This window comes from Cryptomeria japonica, chromosome 5 (genome assembly GCF_030272615.1).
Source record: "Cryptomeria japonica chromosome 5, Sugi_1.0, whole genome shotgun sequence".
Taxonomy (NCBI): Eukaryota; Viridiplantae; Streptophyta; class Pinopsida; order Cupressales; family Cupressaceae; genus Cryptomeria; species Cryptomeria japonica.
In genome coordinates, this window is record NC_081409.1 from 201,723,128 (window position 1) to 201,738,134 (window position 15,007).

Here is a 15,007-nt window from a genome sequence, read left to right on the forward strand (position 1 = left end):
CTATTTTATAAGTTTTAACATGCTCAATGATTTCTTTTTGGTCTGCGGATCCGATTTTATGGGGCTTGTCTGCAAGTGAAGCTCACATGGAGCCCATTTCTTTTACAAGGAAACAAAGGGGCAGGTTCCATTCGTATACATTTGCACCCGCACCGTCTATAAATAATCACCATTATGACAGTAATCCGCCATTAACCTTAATAGAGCTCCCATCCCTGTGCTACTTGTATTTGATTTCCTTCCAAAAATCAAAACATCATAAAAAGTCACTGGTTGTATCTCTTCCAAAATCCTCCATGGCTTTCTTCTTCATGTCTCTCAAGCGTTTATTGTAACTATGCTCTTGTATATGTTGAGAATATCATCATTTTAAGAAAGGGCTTGACAAGCTTTCAATGGCGTCAATTCTGCAAGTCAGAAATTCCCAGATGTAATCCAATGTTAAATGCCTATTGCCAATTGAAGTCTGAATCTTTTTTCGTTCAAAAAGGCCAGCCCACGAAAGGGAAAAAAAAAATTCTTGCCTTCTCTTCTTAATTCAGATTCTATAGCCCATTCTGTGGGTCTGAGAGCTTCTGCCCAGTATGTAAGATCAATTTTTTTCTTGTAACCCAAGTAATTGTCAATTATTTGAAAATCAGTTGAAAATATGTTTTTGTTTGATTTCTAATAAGTGAATAAGTTTATAGTTTTAAGTAAATAATTGAGGATCTTTTTTACTATTGTTTTAATTAGTTTAATAATAAATCTTTGTAAGGAAAAACATTGTCAAAATAAAAAACTTGTAAAAAGATTACTCCATTTAAAGTCCATCAAATGAAACTGACCAAATATTTTGAACTGCAAGGAATATGCATCACTATCTTCATATTTTGTTGGATTCTGTGAAAATTCTATCACCTTAAACAATGTTTGAAAGGACAGCTTTCAGAAATTTTACTTAAACAGAAGAATAATTCAAAGCACCGTGAATAAGCATTCTTCATTTAGATATATTTTGTGGAACATTGGATACAGAGTTATTATTATTTTCCTTCTCACTTTTGCTCTGTTAAATGTATTCGCACAGGAATCGACAGACATAAATTCTCAAGGGAAATGTTGTATTCGCACGCATAAAAGGAGGATAGGGTGATCTTTTATTCTTTTTAAATTGGAAATCTTGCAGAGTTTAGGTGAGAACGCACCGGCTATGGGGCCCTTTAAACAGCACCCCATAGCCTATACGAAGGGGCAGGGGTGCCTAGAAATAAGGAAATTTAGTAGGGGCTATGGGGTGCTGTTTAAAGGGCCTCATAGCGAATGCCAGGTGAGAAGCAGTTTGAAACTGATGCAACAGTTCTCTCTGGGAAGCAGCAAAAACATCAGTCCATTTAATACACCAGGAGAAAATAGGACGTTGGGATTGGGTTAGAGGTTGTTGGAAATAATCCCAACTACACCACGAAATCTATCATGTCTATATCCTCCATAATTATCGATATCTGCTCTTAATCCTCAGCATTAAATGAAAGCACTCAAGGAGGATCTTATTCACATTAATTCTACACTCTACCCGTTGTTCTATCTGCAGGTTTCGCATGCTTTATAGCTAGGGTAGTTTGGTAGATAATATTTTATTCCGTCCTCCCACTCCTTGGTAAGTGATGAATTTGCTATATATTTTATGGTTTTCATTTTGTATGCATTCTAAGTGATGAATTTGCTATATATTTTATGGTTTTCATTTTGTATGCACTCTCTTTTGAGAGTCCATCTCTTGGAGCTATAAGTTGTGAGTTTATAATGGTTTATAGAGTAATGAAATCATATCTGAAAAGGGCTTCGGTCCTAGCTTATCCGGTTGTGGATCGCAACTTAAGGCGTGGGTATGTTCCCATGGTCTTTTGGGATTCCACGATAATGAATATAAAAATCATATCTGAAGTTTATTAGAACAGTTACTTAGAAGGTTGATGTAAATATTCAGATCGTTTTATATATTTTTGTCTCTTTTAATTCCTTGAGAGGTTTAGACTTTACAGAGTAATAATGATAACTTCTGTACAACAGGTGTAAGCTGTTGATGTGTGGCAGAGATTCGGCTGGTGATATGAAGGTTAAAATATTCTTGGGAGTTTAAAAAAGGGACATTTCCAGCTTTGATTCATTTAGGTTGTTGATCAGAAATCATATTAGTTTTTCTATTAGGATTCACTTGTCAATATTATTTCAAATAAATCAACTCTGCAATTCAAAGCTTAGAGAAAAGAAAAAAAGATTCTTTTAAATTCTACAATGTAGGGAGGTTTTCACCATCATATGCTTCCTTTCTTTTTAGTTTTTGGGGTCAGAAACCATCCTGGTGCGGTTGTCAGAAAAAAAACTCATCATTTATTTTTATTTTAATAATTTTTGTGACTAAAATGTTTGATACCCTTTCTAAAGTTCTCTGAAGGTTTCTACAATGTCATAATTACTAGATGATTTACAATACCGTCTTTCCTTATTTTGATCATTGGTGGAAGTGGGATAAATAATTTGCAATTTCTCTTGAGAGTCAAGATCATGTAACCTTAGTGGTGGAAAACCAAGTCCCTTTGTCCTCTATTTCTTTGGTACTAACTTCGGTGATGCCTTTCTTTTATAGTCCAAGAGGACCTTTCCCATCATACCCACCTTTTGCGAAAAATTGATGCCTTTTTCATAATTTTCAATTAGTATTGTGATGTGGTCTTGATCAAACTATTCATTTGGTTCTTTGTAAAACATCTTGTAAATATCTTCTTCCATTTCACCCCATCTTTTGAAAGTAGTGTTATCCTATTTTATGATCATTGTTGATGCCTGCTCTAAAGTATGTGATCTACCATAAATCTTGGGAGAGTCCATTAGTTTCCTTAAATACATGGTTTGATTTAGATTATATCCTCCCACGTCTTTGTCCTTGAATTTCCCTTTGAGCTCTGCTTGCTTTCAAGTGAAATCTTTTAGTGGTTTTAGATACTATTGCAATAAATGTATGGGTCTGGATCACCTTTAACTATGACTTATGTTCTATTGTGTGGGAACTTGATACATTGATGGTATGTTGAAGGCACTACATTCATTGCAAGTATTCAAGGTTGTCCCAAAAGTATATTGTATGTGAGATCAACATCAAGGACTTGGCATACCACATCCTTTGTTAGTAGCCCAATTTGGAGAGGTGGAATGATTTTCCCTTTTGAGGGGCGTTGATCATCATATGTTTTCTAGAATCTATAGCATTTTCAAATAATCCCAGTGTTATGACAACTTTCAAAGTGGAAATATTGAGACCTACTCCTCCATCTACCAAGACTCATTTTATCTAGTGTTTTTATGGAGGAAAGATTCAATGTGAAGTGGTGCATTGTGTGGTTCTTGTAGAGATGTGTTATATTATTTGGTGAATGTAAGGCAATGAGAGGTAGAATGGTTTCCCACCATGGCTTGAAACTGGTCCACATTTAGATTGGCAGGGACAAATGTCTGTTGTAAGATTTTTCCAAAATGGCTTTGTGCAAACATCAAATACGCAAGAGGTCAAGGATCAAAATAATGACACTGCATTCTAGGGCTATGCCTTTTACGATTTTGTTAGACACATTTTTTTTCCAATTTAATGATAGGGTTGATAGTACAATCATAGGGCACATTAGTGTAATTGGCATTATTGTTTGTTTTAGGGGCTTTTCCTTTATCATATTTTGCAAATGGTGTTAGACATTATGAAACAAACACACATATTTGTATTTGTCATTGACATTAAAAGGAGATATGTAGAGATGGCATTGCCTATAGATAATAGAATAAGAATTCCTCATAGATTTCATAGTCACCAAACTCATAAATATTCTTTTCTTTTATCATTGGTTGTTTCAAATTGTATTCTAGACTACATATTATTTCATGTTGAAATCTCTTAAGATATTCTTATTTTTAGTCTCATATTTCAGGAGGATGAGTTATGTTGATACAAGTACATGTAGTTTCAAAAGAAAAGAAGGGAGAACTCATCTTTCAATATTGTGAAGGGCATTCAATAACAGTACTTGACGAAGTGCTATGAATACAAGTATATGATCATTTTGTGGTGAACATTTTAGAGTTTTGAATAGAATTGTAATTCAAATAAAAGAAGTATATTGTAAGTTATTTGATGAGTATTTCTAAGTTTGTAAACATCATTTCAGAAGATTATTGATAGTTCATTTATTGAAGTTTGTTTAGAATATAATACCACTGTGATTTGTAAATCTAATCAAAACATCTCAAAGGAAATAGTAATCAGTTTTTAATGTTTCAATATATAATTCTAATAGTGCTAACTAAATTTTTTCAAATTTGGAATGATATATTTGTAACATTCTTTTGTTAAACGCCTTAAGAATTCTAAGTTGGCTCTCAGTTTGTTATGTTGAGAGTTTTGTAGGGAGTTGGTGCTCTCATAGGGTATTTGGTGATTCCTTGTGCTAGTGCCCTAAAAGTTTGTAAATTTTTTAAATATGAGGTTGGATGAGGATAGTAGATCCTAGCAACATTTCTCATTGTGGTCTTACCATCTCGTGTTTCCACATAGTCCCTTGTGCATTGGTTACTTTGTGTGATCTATCTCTTAGATTTCAGTTTGGTGCTTTCATTTTAGAATTAAGTTTATAATATTTGAATAAGTTCTTCAAAAGAATTAACTGGATAAGAGTTCAAATTTTATTTACTACTAATTCACCCCCCTTTGAATAGTAAACGTGTGTTCTACAATTAGTATTAGAGATAGTGCTTGTTTAGAGACTTAGTTAGTCTAAGCAGATTATGTTAATAGAACACATCACTAACCTAGAAGTTTCATTATCAAATAGGGTACCTTTGTTTGATGGCACAAATTATGGATTTTGGAGCATTATAATGGAAATCTATATTTCTTCCTTAGAAGTTGATGTTTGGATGGTAGTAGAAAATGGCTATACTATGCCTAAATTTCCTTTAACTAATCCTATAGATAAAAAGGTGTAGCGTCCTAAATTATATTTCCTTATAATTTTGTCCTCATATGGGCCCTCCCCTTGGTATTTGTGTGCTGAGGCCTAAACGAAGATTGGATTCTTTTCATACCATGCATATTTGCCATATTTTTTACCCTGCACTTCATCTCCCCTTATATTCTAGTGCCTGATTGGTGAAGACCAGGGTGCAAGCACCCTATTCCTCCCAATTAGGACCCATTTTTGGGCCCCTTAATAGTCACAAGATTTGAGCAAGAATCCTGACCCCATTTTGGCTCATGTCAAAAAACTAAGTTGTTTTTAGATAGGCAGGTATAAAAGGAGGTCTACCCCTCTCATTTGGATATACAATTGGAATTCAACAAAATATTGATCAATCAATTTAAGCAATCGAGCATCCAATTTAAAGTGTGTGAACACAAGCAGTCTTCTTTCAAGCATTGAACTAGAGATAAGGTCAAGATTCAAGCATTAGAGTTGACATTCATGTTATTTGTTATTGAAGACATCATGAAACCCTAATTACACGTGGAGACAAACAAAACTTCACAAGGAGGTATGGAGTTTGTATTTCAATCATTATTCAGCATCTCCCTCCAAAAGAGAACATTTCCATTACTGCAATTCCATCATATTTCCTTCTAATTCATGGTTATCTTAAAAACTAGGGTTTAACCTAAGGTAAACCCCTATTCCCAACCTATTTCCCTTTTCTATTTTTCATAGGAATAGGTACGAACCTATAATTAACAGAATCAATCTTATGACTATAGCTTACCGTTTATGCATTTTTTACATCAATTCCAACCCATTTACCCTAATTTCAACATTTTTATAAGTGAACTTAAAAAAGAGTTCAATACAATTCAAACCTAGTAAATCCAATAGAATTCTTAGTCCTCAACCTTGTTGATTTGTGGCTAGATCCATTGGGTTTACTTCCCTCTCTTAATATAATGGTACCTAAGTCCAAAAATTAGTCGTTTTCATATATCAGATTCAAATTTACATTTGCAAGAAAAATTTATAGGTTAAATTCACAAAAACCCTAAAATTTCATCCTAAAATTGAGCTTGTGCGTTGTCTCATTTGGATTTATTATTTCAAAATTGATGATTTAATTTAAAATTCAAAATTTCATTCCTAGATCTTATTATTAAATTTAATTACCTAAATTTAGTGGCTGAATTTACAAAAACCCTAATTTTAAATTGTAAAATTTATCAATTAGATTACATAATATTTCAAAGTAACTATGAGATCTAATTTTTATGAAAGTTATTCTATGATCTAGATGCATTTATCTTTCAAATTCTTAATTCAAATTTCTTAATTAATTATTCAATCAATCATTTTCAAAAAATGTTGTATTGCTTAATCATAATTTGCAAATTCAAATTCAAATTTCCCTCCTTTGTGCATCACTTTTACTACCATTAGTCCTACCTATAATATTTATCTGAGAAGAAGTTGTGAAATTAAGGCTTCCCAAGGTTTAATTACCAAATCTATGGAGCCTAATTTGGATAATTTATTTCATGAGAATGCGAGGAGCCTAATTTGGATAATTTATTTCATGAGAATGTGAGTGGTGTTAGAGAGTTCAAATACCCGAAGGAAAACTAAGACGGGGTAGGTGAATTAGTTTTCACCAGATTGTCGAAATCTTAAAAAATTAAAACTTTAATACCCGAACACATAAGATCAATATCGGAATACATAAACCAATTACCAAAATAGTAGATATACCAATTAAGCACAACCAACAATTAGAGAATAGTTACCTTCCACATGACACCAAGATTTGTACATGGAAAACCTGGTAAAGGGAAAAAATACGGTGGGAAGCCTACCGACAGTCAGATAATACTTCTGCAGTAAGTATGTGATTACAAATTGAGGGGCCTGCACTTGCAAGAAGGCCAACAACCTAGATCACACTACTCATTACAAAAAGGAGGTTGGCCTAGATCACACTACTCATTACAAAAAGGAGTCTCACTGACTACATAGAAATCCAAACTACAATCCGGAAGAAAGAATGAACTATTAAGCTCAATACCGGAGGTCTTAAAGCTCTTTCATAAACCCAACTCGATCACCTATGATCAACCAAATCCTCTGCATGAATGATTATTTCATTATTCACTTGCATTACCTTATCCTCTACTTGATCTACAAAGAGATCATACACATATATATACAAACCCTCGACCTTGAACAATTAGGTCGGCCACCAGACAATAAAACCGATTACATAATTATAAAACATGGCGACCTGAGACCAAACAAATATCATCCAACCCATAAGTCATCCTGTAAGCACATAGAGAAGTCCTAAAAACACGTTACATTAAGCCGATCCATAACTTAGATAGTATCAGACCCAATTTAGGTCCACACACGCTAAAGCAATGATCCCAATCAGTTAAGGATCGAACACAATCACCATCAACATCCTGGATCCCTACCAGAATAGTGGTTCTTGTAAAAAAAGAGATAAATTTTACTTGAGAATTGGTTCTTAAACTGGAAAGGCTTCAACATTATCATATAAATAAAAAATAATAAGGGGCAGATCATCTTGGAGAGAGCATTATCTCAAGGTAGGAAATTGAAGCAGTTGATCTAAAGGTGCAATGAAGAAATTTGAGATTGTGAACACTTGCTTAGACCCATTTAAACTAGCTATCTTCTACCCTCCATCTATATTCTACTCTAAGAAAGAATCTATCTCAATAGTCATCTAAATTCTGCTTAAGTATGAGATAGGCAGATGACATTGACTCAAAACCATTAAGTATGATATAGGGAGATGAGTTTGACACAAGCCTTCTGGGTTATCAAATTTTTACATACAGTCGTGGATCCACTGCTGCCTACCCAGCTTATTGTCCATCCACCACACTGATATCCCAGATTGTCTGCATGATTGCCCGCTACTAGTATCTTCTAGGCATTCTTGTTTAAAGGTAAGAATGGTTTCTCACCCCTGTTTCCATTCTTCAAGAGAACCAGTGACTTGCAAACTGCCTCTCTGGCTATTTCGAGAGGCTATTTCTCTGTGAGCCTGAACCAAAACAAAAATTTACTAAAAATCAAAATGAAATCCACTTGCTTCTTGTCAACATTGTAATACAATGTCCTCAAAGTGAAAAATACATGCAATGCAAGTGGATTTCATTTTACTCACAAGATTTCCAACCATGCCCAACAATGATCTGTCTGTTTTGGGATGTTCAAACAAGCCAACAATGAACTTGACTGTGAGAATCCTCCTAACTGCATCATCTATTCTGCTTATAGAAATCTGGCCTGAATTGACTAATTCTTTAAGGTTACTGATGTAATTTTCGCAATTTGAAATGATAAATCCCTGTACTCAAAATGATCAAGCCAATTATCAGTTCAAGATTTCTTGCGTATTGTCTAGGCAGGTATTTCATGATTTTCTTGTAATAGAAAAGACATGTTTCTTAAATGGCCCTGCTCCGTGTATTAATCAGAAAAAAAAATCGGTAAGCTTTGGAAATCCAATGGAAGTAGTGTTCTGATTAGAGTTCTTCCTCTGTAATAAAAATATTATAGAAAATAAATAAAATGAATCACTCTATTTGTCATATTTACTTACTTTGAATCCGAGTTCATCTTTCAAAATCCTAGTTAGAAGGTGTTGGTTTGCATGCATTTTTTCTTCGTTGCAGCTAGAGTAAGAAGCCATGATAGTTGAAACACCCTTTGCCAAGGAGTACAGGTATGGATGCATGTGAATCTGGAAAAGATCGTAGTAGGTTGCTAGAGTATTGTATTCATTGAATCCTCCCTCTATTCCACCATCTCCAACCAAATGCTTGGCACAAGCTACAACATTCAGTCTGAAATTAAACTTTTGAATAGAAGAAAATAATGACTAGGAAAAACATTCCCAAGAGTTTTCAAAATAAATGAAAAATGGTAACAAAGCTAGCATACCATCCCCCCACATATGGATAGCCATTAGGATGTTCTTCAAGAGGAGAGCCTTGTAGCCCTTCAATGATTTCTGGCATTTTTAGAACTACTTCAGTATCTTCACTGTAACATTCATAACACCTTCCCCATCGTGGATCACAACAAACCTGTTCAATTATTGTGATTGCAGTATAAGAAAACCAGACAATACTATAAACTCAAAGACTTTGACTACAGAGGTCAATTTTGCCTTCAGTTATACATTAAACTTCAAAGTTCTAAATACCATACATCCAAAGACTCTTGACTATATTCTTGTTCAATTATTGTGATTGCAGTATACAAAGACCAGACAATACTATAAACTCAAAGACTTTGACTGCAGAGGTCAATTTTGCCTTCAGTTATACATTAAACTTCAAAGTCCTAAATATCATACACCCAAAGACTCTTGACTACGGAAGGCAATTTCACTTTCAATTATACATTAAAGTTATAATAAGGCATCAAGAAATCTTAGTAAACTATAATGATATTCCTATAACAATATACCTACAAAATACAATATTGACATGCACCAAGCATTTTAAAGGAAAATTAGAGAACTAATACATTGAAGCTAGCAATAACTACTAGACCTTCTGGTACTCGATCACAATAGACATCCAACAAATCTTATCAAACTAGATAAATCATAGATTGTGATGCAAACTAACTCCTGTGATTTTAGGATGTACGATCAAACCGATCCCCCAGATTTAGGAGGTTTAGAATAGTTAGTAATGGCACAAAATGGTGGGAGCAGCAGTCATAGACCCAATGGAGAGATTTATTGAGGCCATCAACAAACAAGGAACTAGAGTCAAGGTTGACATTCCTGCTTCAAAGATGAGGTCATGCAACTCTATGGTGGGAGAATCTTCAAAACACTAGGAGTCAATGAAAGGTGAAAATTAAGTTGTGGCCAAAGATATTGAAGCATTTAAAGACTAGATTCATCCCTTCAGATTATGAGTAGAGCTTTTTAGAGAATTTCAGAACTTCAAATAGGAGGAGTCCTCCATATCTGCCTACACTGAAGAATCTATGAAGCTGAACTAATTTGCAAGAAGACAATGCGCATACTATGGCCAGGTATATTAATAGACTTAGATTCCAGCTACAAAATGAGTTAACCTTACTCAAGGTGAATTCTGTAGATGAAGTTATCAATCAACTTTAAGAACAGAAGAGAAATTGAATAGAGTAAGCAAAGCAGCCAGCAAAAGAGGTGGTATTTCAAAGAGAGGAAGGAACAAGGATGATTGAGGTTGAGAGTAAGTACAGTTATGGTATAAAGGACAATGTCTAAAAGAATTTGTATTGTTAACAACATCACACTAAGCTAAGACAAGAAGACCATCTCACGAAATATGAAAAAGAAAGCATGCCTAAATGGCAGAACACAGAGGAGGAGAAGGAACCACTGGGAGATTTTTATTCCTTTAACTTTATTTCTGTTTTAAATGATTTATGAAAAATAATGATGATTTTTCAGTGGAGGATTCCCAAGCCTTCAAGGAGTTGCAAAAAGAAGAAGATAAACTGGCAAAGGAGGAGGATCTCTATTCCAACAAGTGGTTGGAAGCAAAAGAAAAAAAAAGAAGTGAAGATTTAAGAAAAAATTTAATTTGGTGGAAGGGAACACCATGGCTTGATTCTTCAAGTCAAAAAGGATGGTCAAAAGGATGATTCTCATGCAAATAAGCTTAAACCAAGAGGTTCAAAATTTTAAAAGAAGGGGAGAATGATGTAAACTAATTTTTGTGTTTTCAGAGGCATGATCAAACCTATCCCCTAGATTTAGGAGACAAGTCTAATAGTATTTGCTATGTTTAGAATAGTTAGTAACGGCACAAAATAGTGGGAGACAATTGTTGCATGATTACTAAAGATCAAGAGTTAGTATTCTATTAGGACTCAGTGTCTTTGTGAACAAGAAATTTTGTTATGATATTTTTATTTTTTTAAGGGGTAAACGCTTTTGATCTGAGCTATGAATAAGTGGGATTTGAATCTTGATGGCAAGAACAATAACACAACTTAACCATCACAACATGCCACTATTGACAAATTTTGTTATGATTGTCCTTTCTAAATATGACATATAAAATTTCTGCTTATAAAATCATTGATTAAAAATGTTCTAACTGAGATGTTTTGGGGGTTAAAAAAAAAAGATATTGGTTCTAATTCTAAATCTATAGTTTATTCAACTGAAAAAGATTTTTAAATAAACATTTTAGTTCAAAAATGAAAGATTATTGATTCTAATTGTAAATATATACTTTATCCAAATGAAGAAGAGGTTCTGAAATAAACATTTGAATTCAAAAAGAAAAGATTATTGACTCTAATTTTAAATATATAGTTTACTCAACCGAGGAACATTTCAAAATAAACATTTTGGTTGAAAAAGGAAAGATATTGACTGTAATTCTAAATGTACAGTTTACACAATTGAAAAAGATTCCAAAATAAACATTTAAGTTCAAAAAAAAAAGATTGTTGACTGTAATTCTAAATATATAGTTTACCCAATTGAAAAAAGTTTCAAAATAAACATTTAAGTTAAAAAATGAAAGTTCCTTAACTCTAATTCTAAATGTATAACTTATCTAAGTGAAAAGGTTCTAAAATAAACATTTTGATTCAAAAAGGAAAAATTATTGAATTAAATCTTATATATTGTAATCTTTTGAATTATTTGAAAAATTAATTTGGAATATCATTCATTTCAATGACTAAATTTCAATGAAAATAAGATATTTATTGACATCTTTTTAATAAGATGAAGTATAAAATCAGAAAAAAATCTAAGGATAGTTTTTGAAGATACCCAGAGAGATTAAAAGCTAGCCATCTGTTACAGGGCCTTGTGAATGAGTTTCGTGTCCCAGATAGGGGAAATGTAAAACTTGAGCAGTTCCAACCCTCATGGCGTTTCGCGAATGGAATGTTTGCGTCGGTTCTCTCATTTGGACTTCTATTCAGTGGACTACGGAGCCGCAAAGCCCGATCCTGGCGTTATGGGACAGGTATCTATGTTTCAACCTAATCCAGTTCTAGTCTATACTCAATCTTTCCTTTGATTTTCCTCACCTATTCTTCCTGATTTTCCTCAATTGCTCTTTATATGATATTCCTCACCCATTCCCTGATTTGACTTTTGTAACACTTTAAATTGTCCTTTGTTGGTTTTTTTCTTCTCTTCCATCTCTGTGGTCATAATTTGTTTGCTAGACATTAAGAAACAATAGAAAAGTCAGCCATGTGATGGAAAGCTATGCATGCTTCTTACTGTGGAATGGACTACAGCTTTCTTTATGATAAGATTACTTTAGTAGTTCACCGATTCACTTTTAATTTTAACGAAAGAAGAATAAAGGATATCCATGCATGCTGAAATAAATTATTGTCTTCTAGGGGACTTTTCTAACTGCAGTTTTAAACCTAATTTTGTATTTACAGGATCACTGCGAGGTCTTATTGCTGATTATGGAGTACCATTGATGGTCATTGTGTGGACTGGAGTTTCATATGCTCCAGTCAATCATGTTCCAAGTGGAATTCCCCGGCTGCTTTTCACTCCTAATCCATGGTCGCCTAATGCCTATGCCAACTGGACAGTTGTTAAGGTACACAGTCCCAAGATTTGGTTTAAGAGTTTTTTTTTTTAATTTTTTTGAAAGTTCCAGATGAATACAAGAGTTGAGTGATTGATTGATTTGGAAGTTTGGTATTTGAATCGTGTCAAATTACTCAAAATTGTTTCCATGGGATGCTGAAGTTCACTTTGAACTAACCACATTTCTGAAGAAATATTGTCTTCAATGGAAGTTGGGCAGATGCACCTAATAATACTATTTACTTGAAACAGGATATGCTTGATGTGCCATTTATATATATCATTGGAGCAATTATTCCTGCTACAATGATTACCGTGCTTTATTATTTTGACCATAGCGTGGCATCCCAACTTGCCCAACAAAAAGAATTCAATTTGAAGAAGCCATCTTCATTTCATTATGACATGCTTCTGCTGGGATTTTTGGTAGGTAAAATTGCATAAATATGATTAAAAAACTGCATGAATATGATTATATATATCAAAATGTTTTGTAATTTTTGGATTAGTCTATTTTTATTATCAATTGTCACTGATCATTGGTTTTATCTTTATTATGTATTGATTATTGTGAATGTTTATCATTGTATGAGTAATTGATAAATAAGCAGAAAACAAGATTTTGTGTTAATTAGTATCTATTTTTCTAGATTATCTATAAGATAAATCCAGAGTTAATTTATTCTAATTGTAAATATTTTACAAACCTCCCTGCTGGTTATTTAAAGTTTTCTTATTTTATTACAGGTTATTTTATGTGGTCTACTTGGTATACCGCCTTCAAATGGTGTTATTCCTCAATCGCCCATGCACACTAAAAGTTTAGCTACTCTCAAACATCAGGTGCCTATAAATTTTAATCACTATAAACATAACACAGTGGCACTATTTTGCTATATAGTTTCTAATGACAAGTGTTTTAGTACAGTTGGTGCGCAAAAAGTTAGTAAGAACAGCTCATGAAAGCATTCGGGCCAATTCCAACTTAGGGGAGTTATATGGACACATGCAAGAAACTTACCAGCGAATGCAAACTCCATTGGTGTACCAGCCACCACCTACCTGGGTAAGAAGCCCATTGTTTTGTTCTAGGTAATTTTTATGGTTTAAGACTTTGACCCATTGATTTATTGGCTTACTGGATACCCTAATTATGCAGGCACTTAACCAATTAAAGGATACCACTATTCAGTTAGCTGCAAGTGATAAAAGTATAGATGCTCCAGTTGATGAATCAGTTTTCAATGTTGAGGACATAGATGACCTCCTACCCATTGAAGTTAAGGAAAAAAGACCTAGTAACTTGTCGCAAGCTATAATGGTGGTTTGTTGTCTTGGTGCAATGCCTGTCCTTAAAAGGATCCCCACTTCTGTCCTTTGGGGCTACTTTTCTTTCATGGCCATAGAGAGTTTGCCTGGAAATCAATTCTGGGAAAGGATACTGCTTGTATTCACTGCTCCAAGCCGTAGATTCGTGTATGGATTGATTTGGATTATACTAAAACTGTACCCCCATCTTTCTTCTTTCTTTCAATGAAAATCAAGTTCTTGAAGATAATTTGCTAGAGTTCAGAACTAATCAAACATTGTTGTTACAGGGTTCTGGAGAAGCATCATGCTTCATTCATTGAAAAAGTGCCTTTCAAAAGAATTGTGATGTTTACTATATTCCAGACATGCTATTTACTGGCTTGTTTTGGCATAACCTTGATTCCCACAGCTGGTGTGCTTTTTCCATTGCTTATAATGTTGTTGGTGCCCATAAGACAGTATGTTCTTCCAAGGTTTTACAAAGGACCACATCTTCAAGAATTGGATGCAGCTGAGTACGAAGAGTCACCTGCAATACCAATCGACACAACAAATAGTGTAAGATGATGCATTTATCACATTTCTAGTTTAGAAAAATCATGATTGCCTTATAATTTTGTACCAATAATTGAACAATATAATTTGTATTATATCACAGGACGCTGGTGGGTCAAAAGCAGATGAAGGTGAAATTTCGGATGAGATGATTACACGAAGCCGTGGTGAAATTAGACACGCGTAGTCCAAAGATAACTATTTCAAGTGAAAGCGCACAGCCTGGTGAAGCCAGGAATACTTTTAGTCCACATCTTGGAGAATCTGAACGAGCATATAGTCCTCGCATCAATCAGCTCAGGCATATGAATAGGGGAGAGTCTTTGGTAGTAAACCCTAATTTGTCACCTCTCAAAATCATACCCTGTAGTTTTGAATAACTCAAATTTCTATGGTCCTTTATTCGGTGAGTTAACTATGTCACCAGATATGACGTCATATTAGCATATTTTTGTTGAGGTGTTATAGATGATTTCTTAATTTGAAGTCATGTTTTGTTAATTTTTTGAGTTTTAGATTT

The 15,007-nt window shown here is 33.8% G+C and overlaps 2 pseudogenes; one reads left to right on the forward strand and one right to left on the reverse strand.

Moving 5' to 3' along the window:
* Positions 1–369: 369 nt before the first annotated feature.
* Positions 370–9,247, reverse strand: LOC131043077 (uncharacterized; annotated as a pseudogene).
* Positions 9,248–9,746: 499 nt separating this feature from the next.
* Positions 9,747–14,867, forward strand: LOC131043078 (probable boron transporter 2; annotated as a pseudogene).
* Positions 14,868–15,007: the final 140 nt, after the last annotated feature.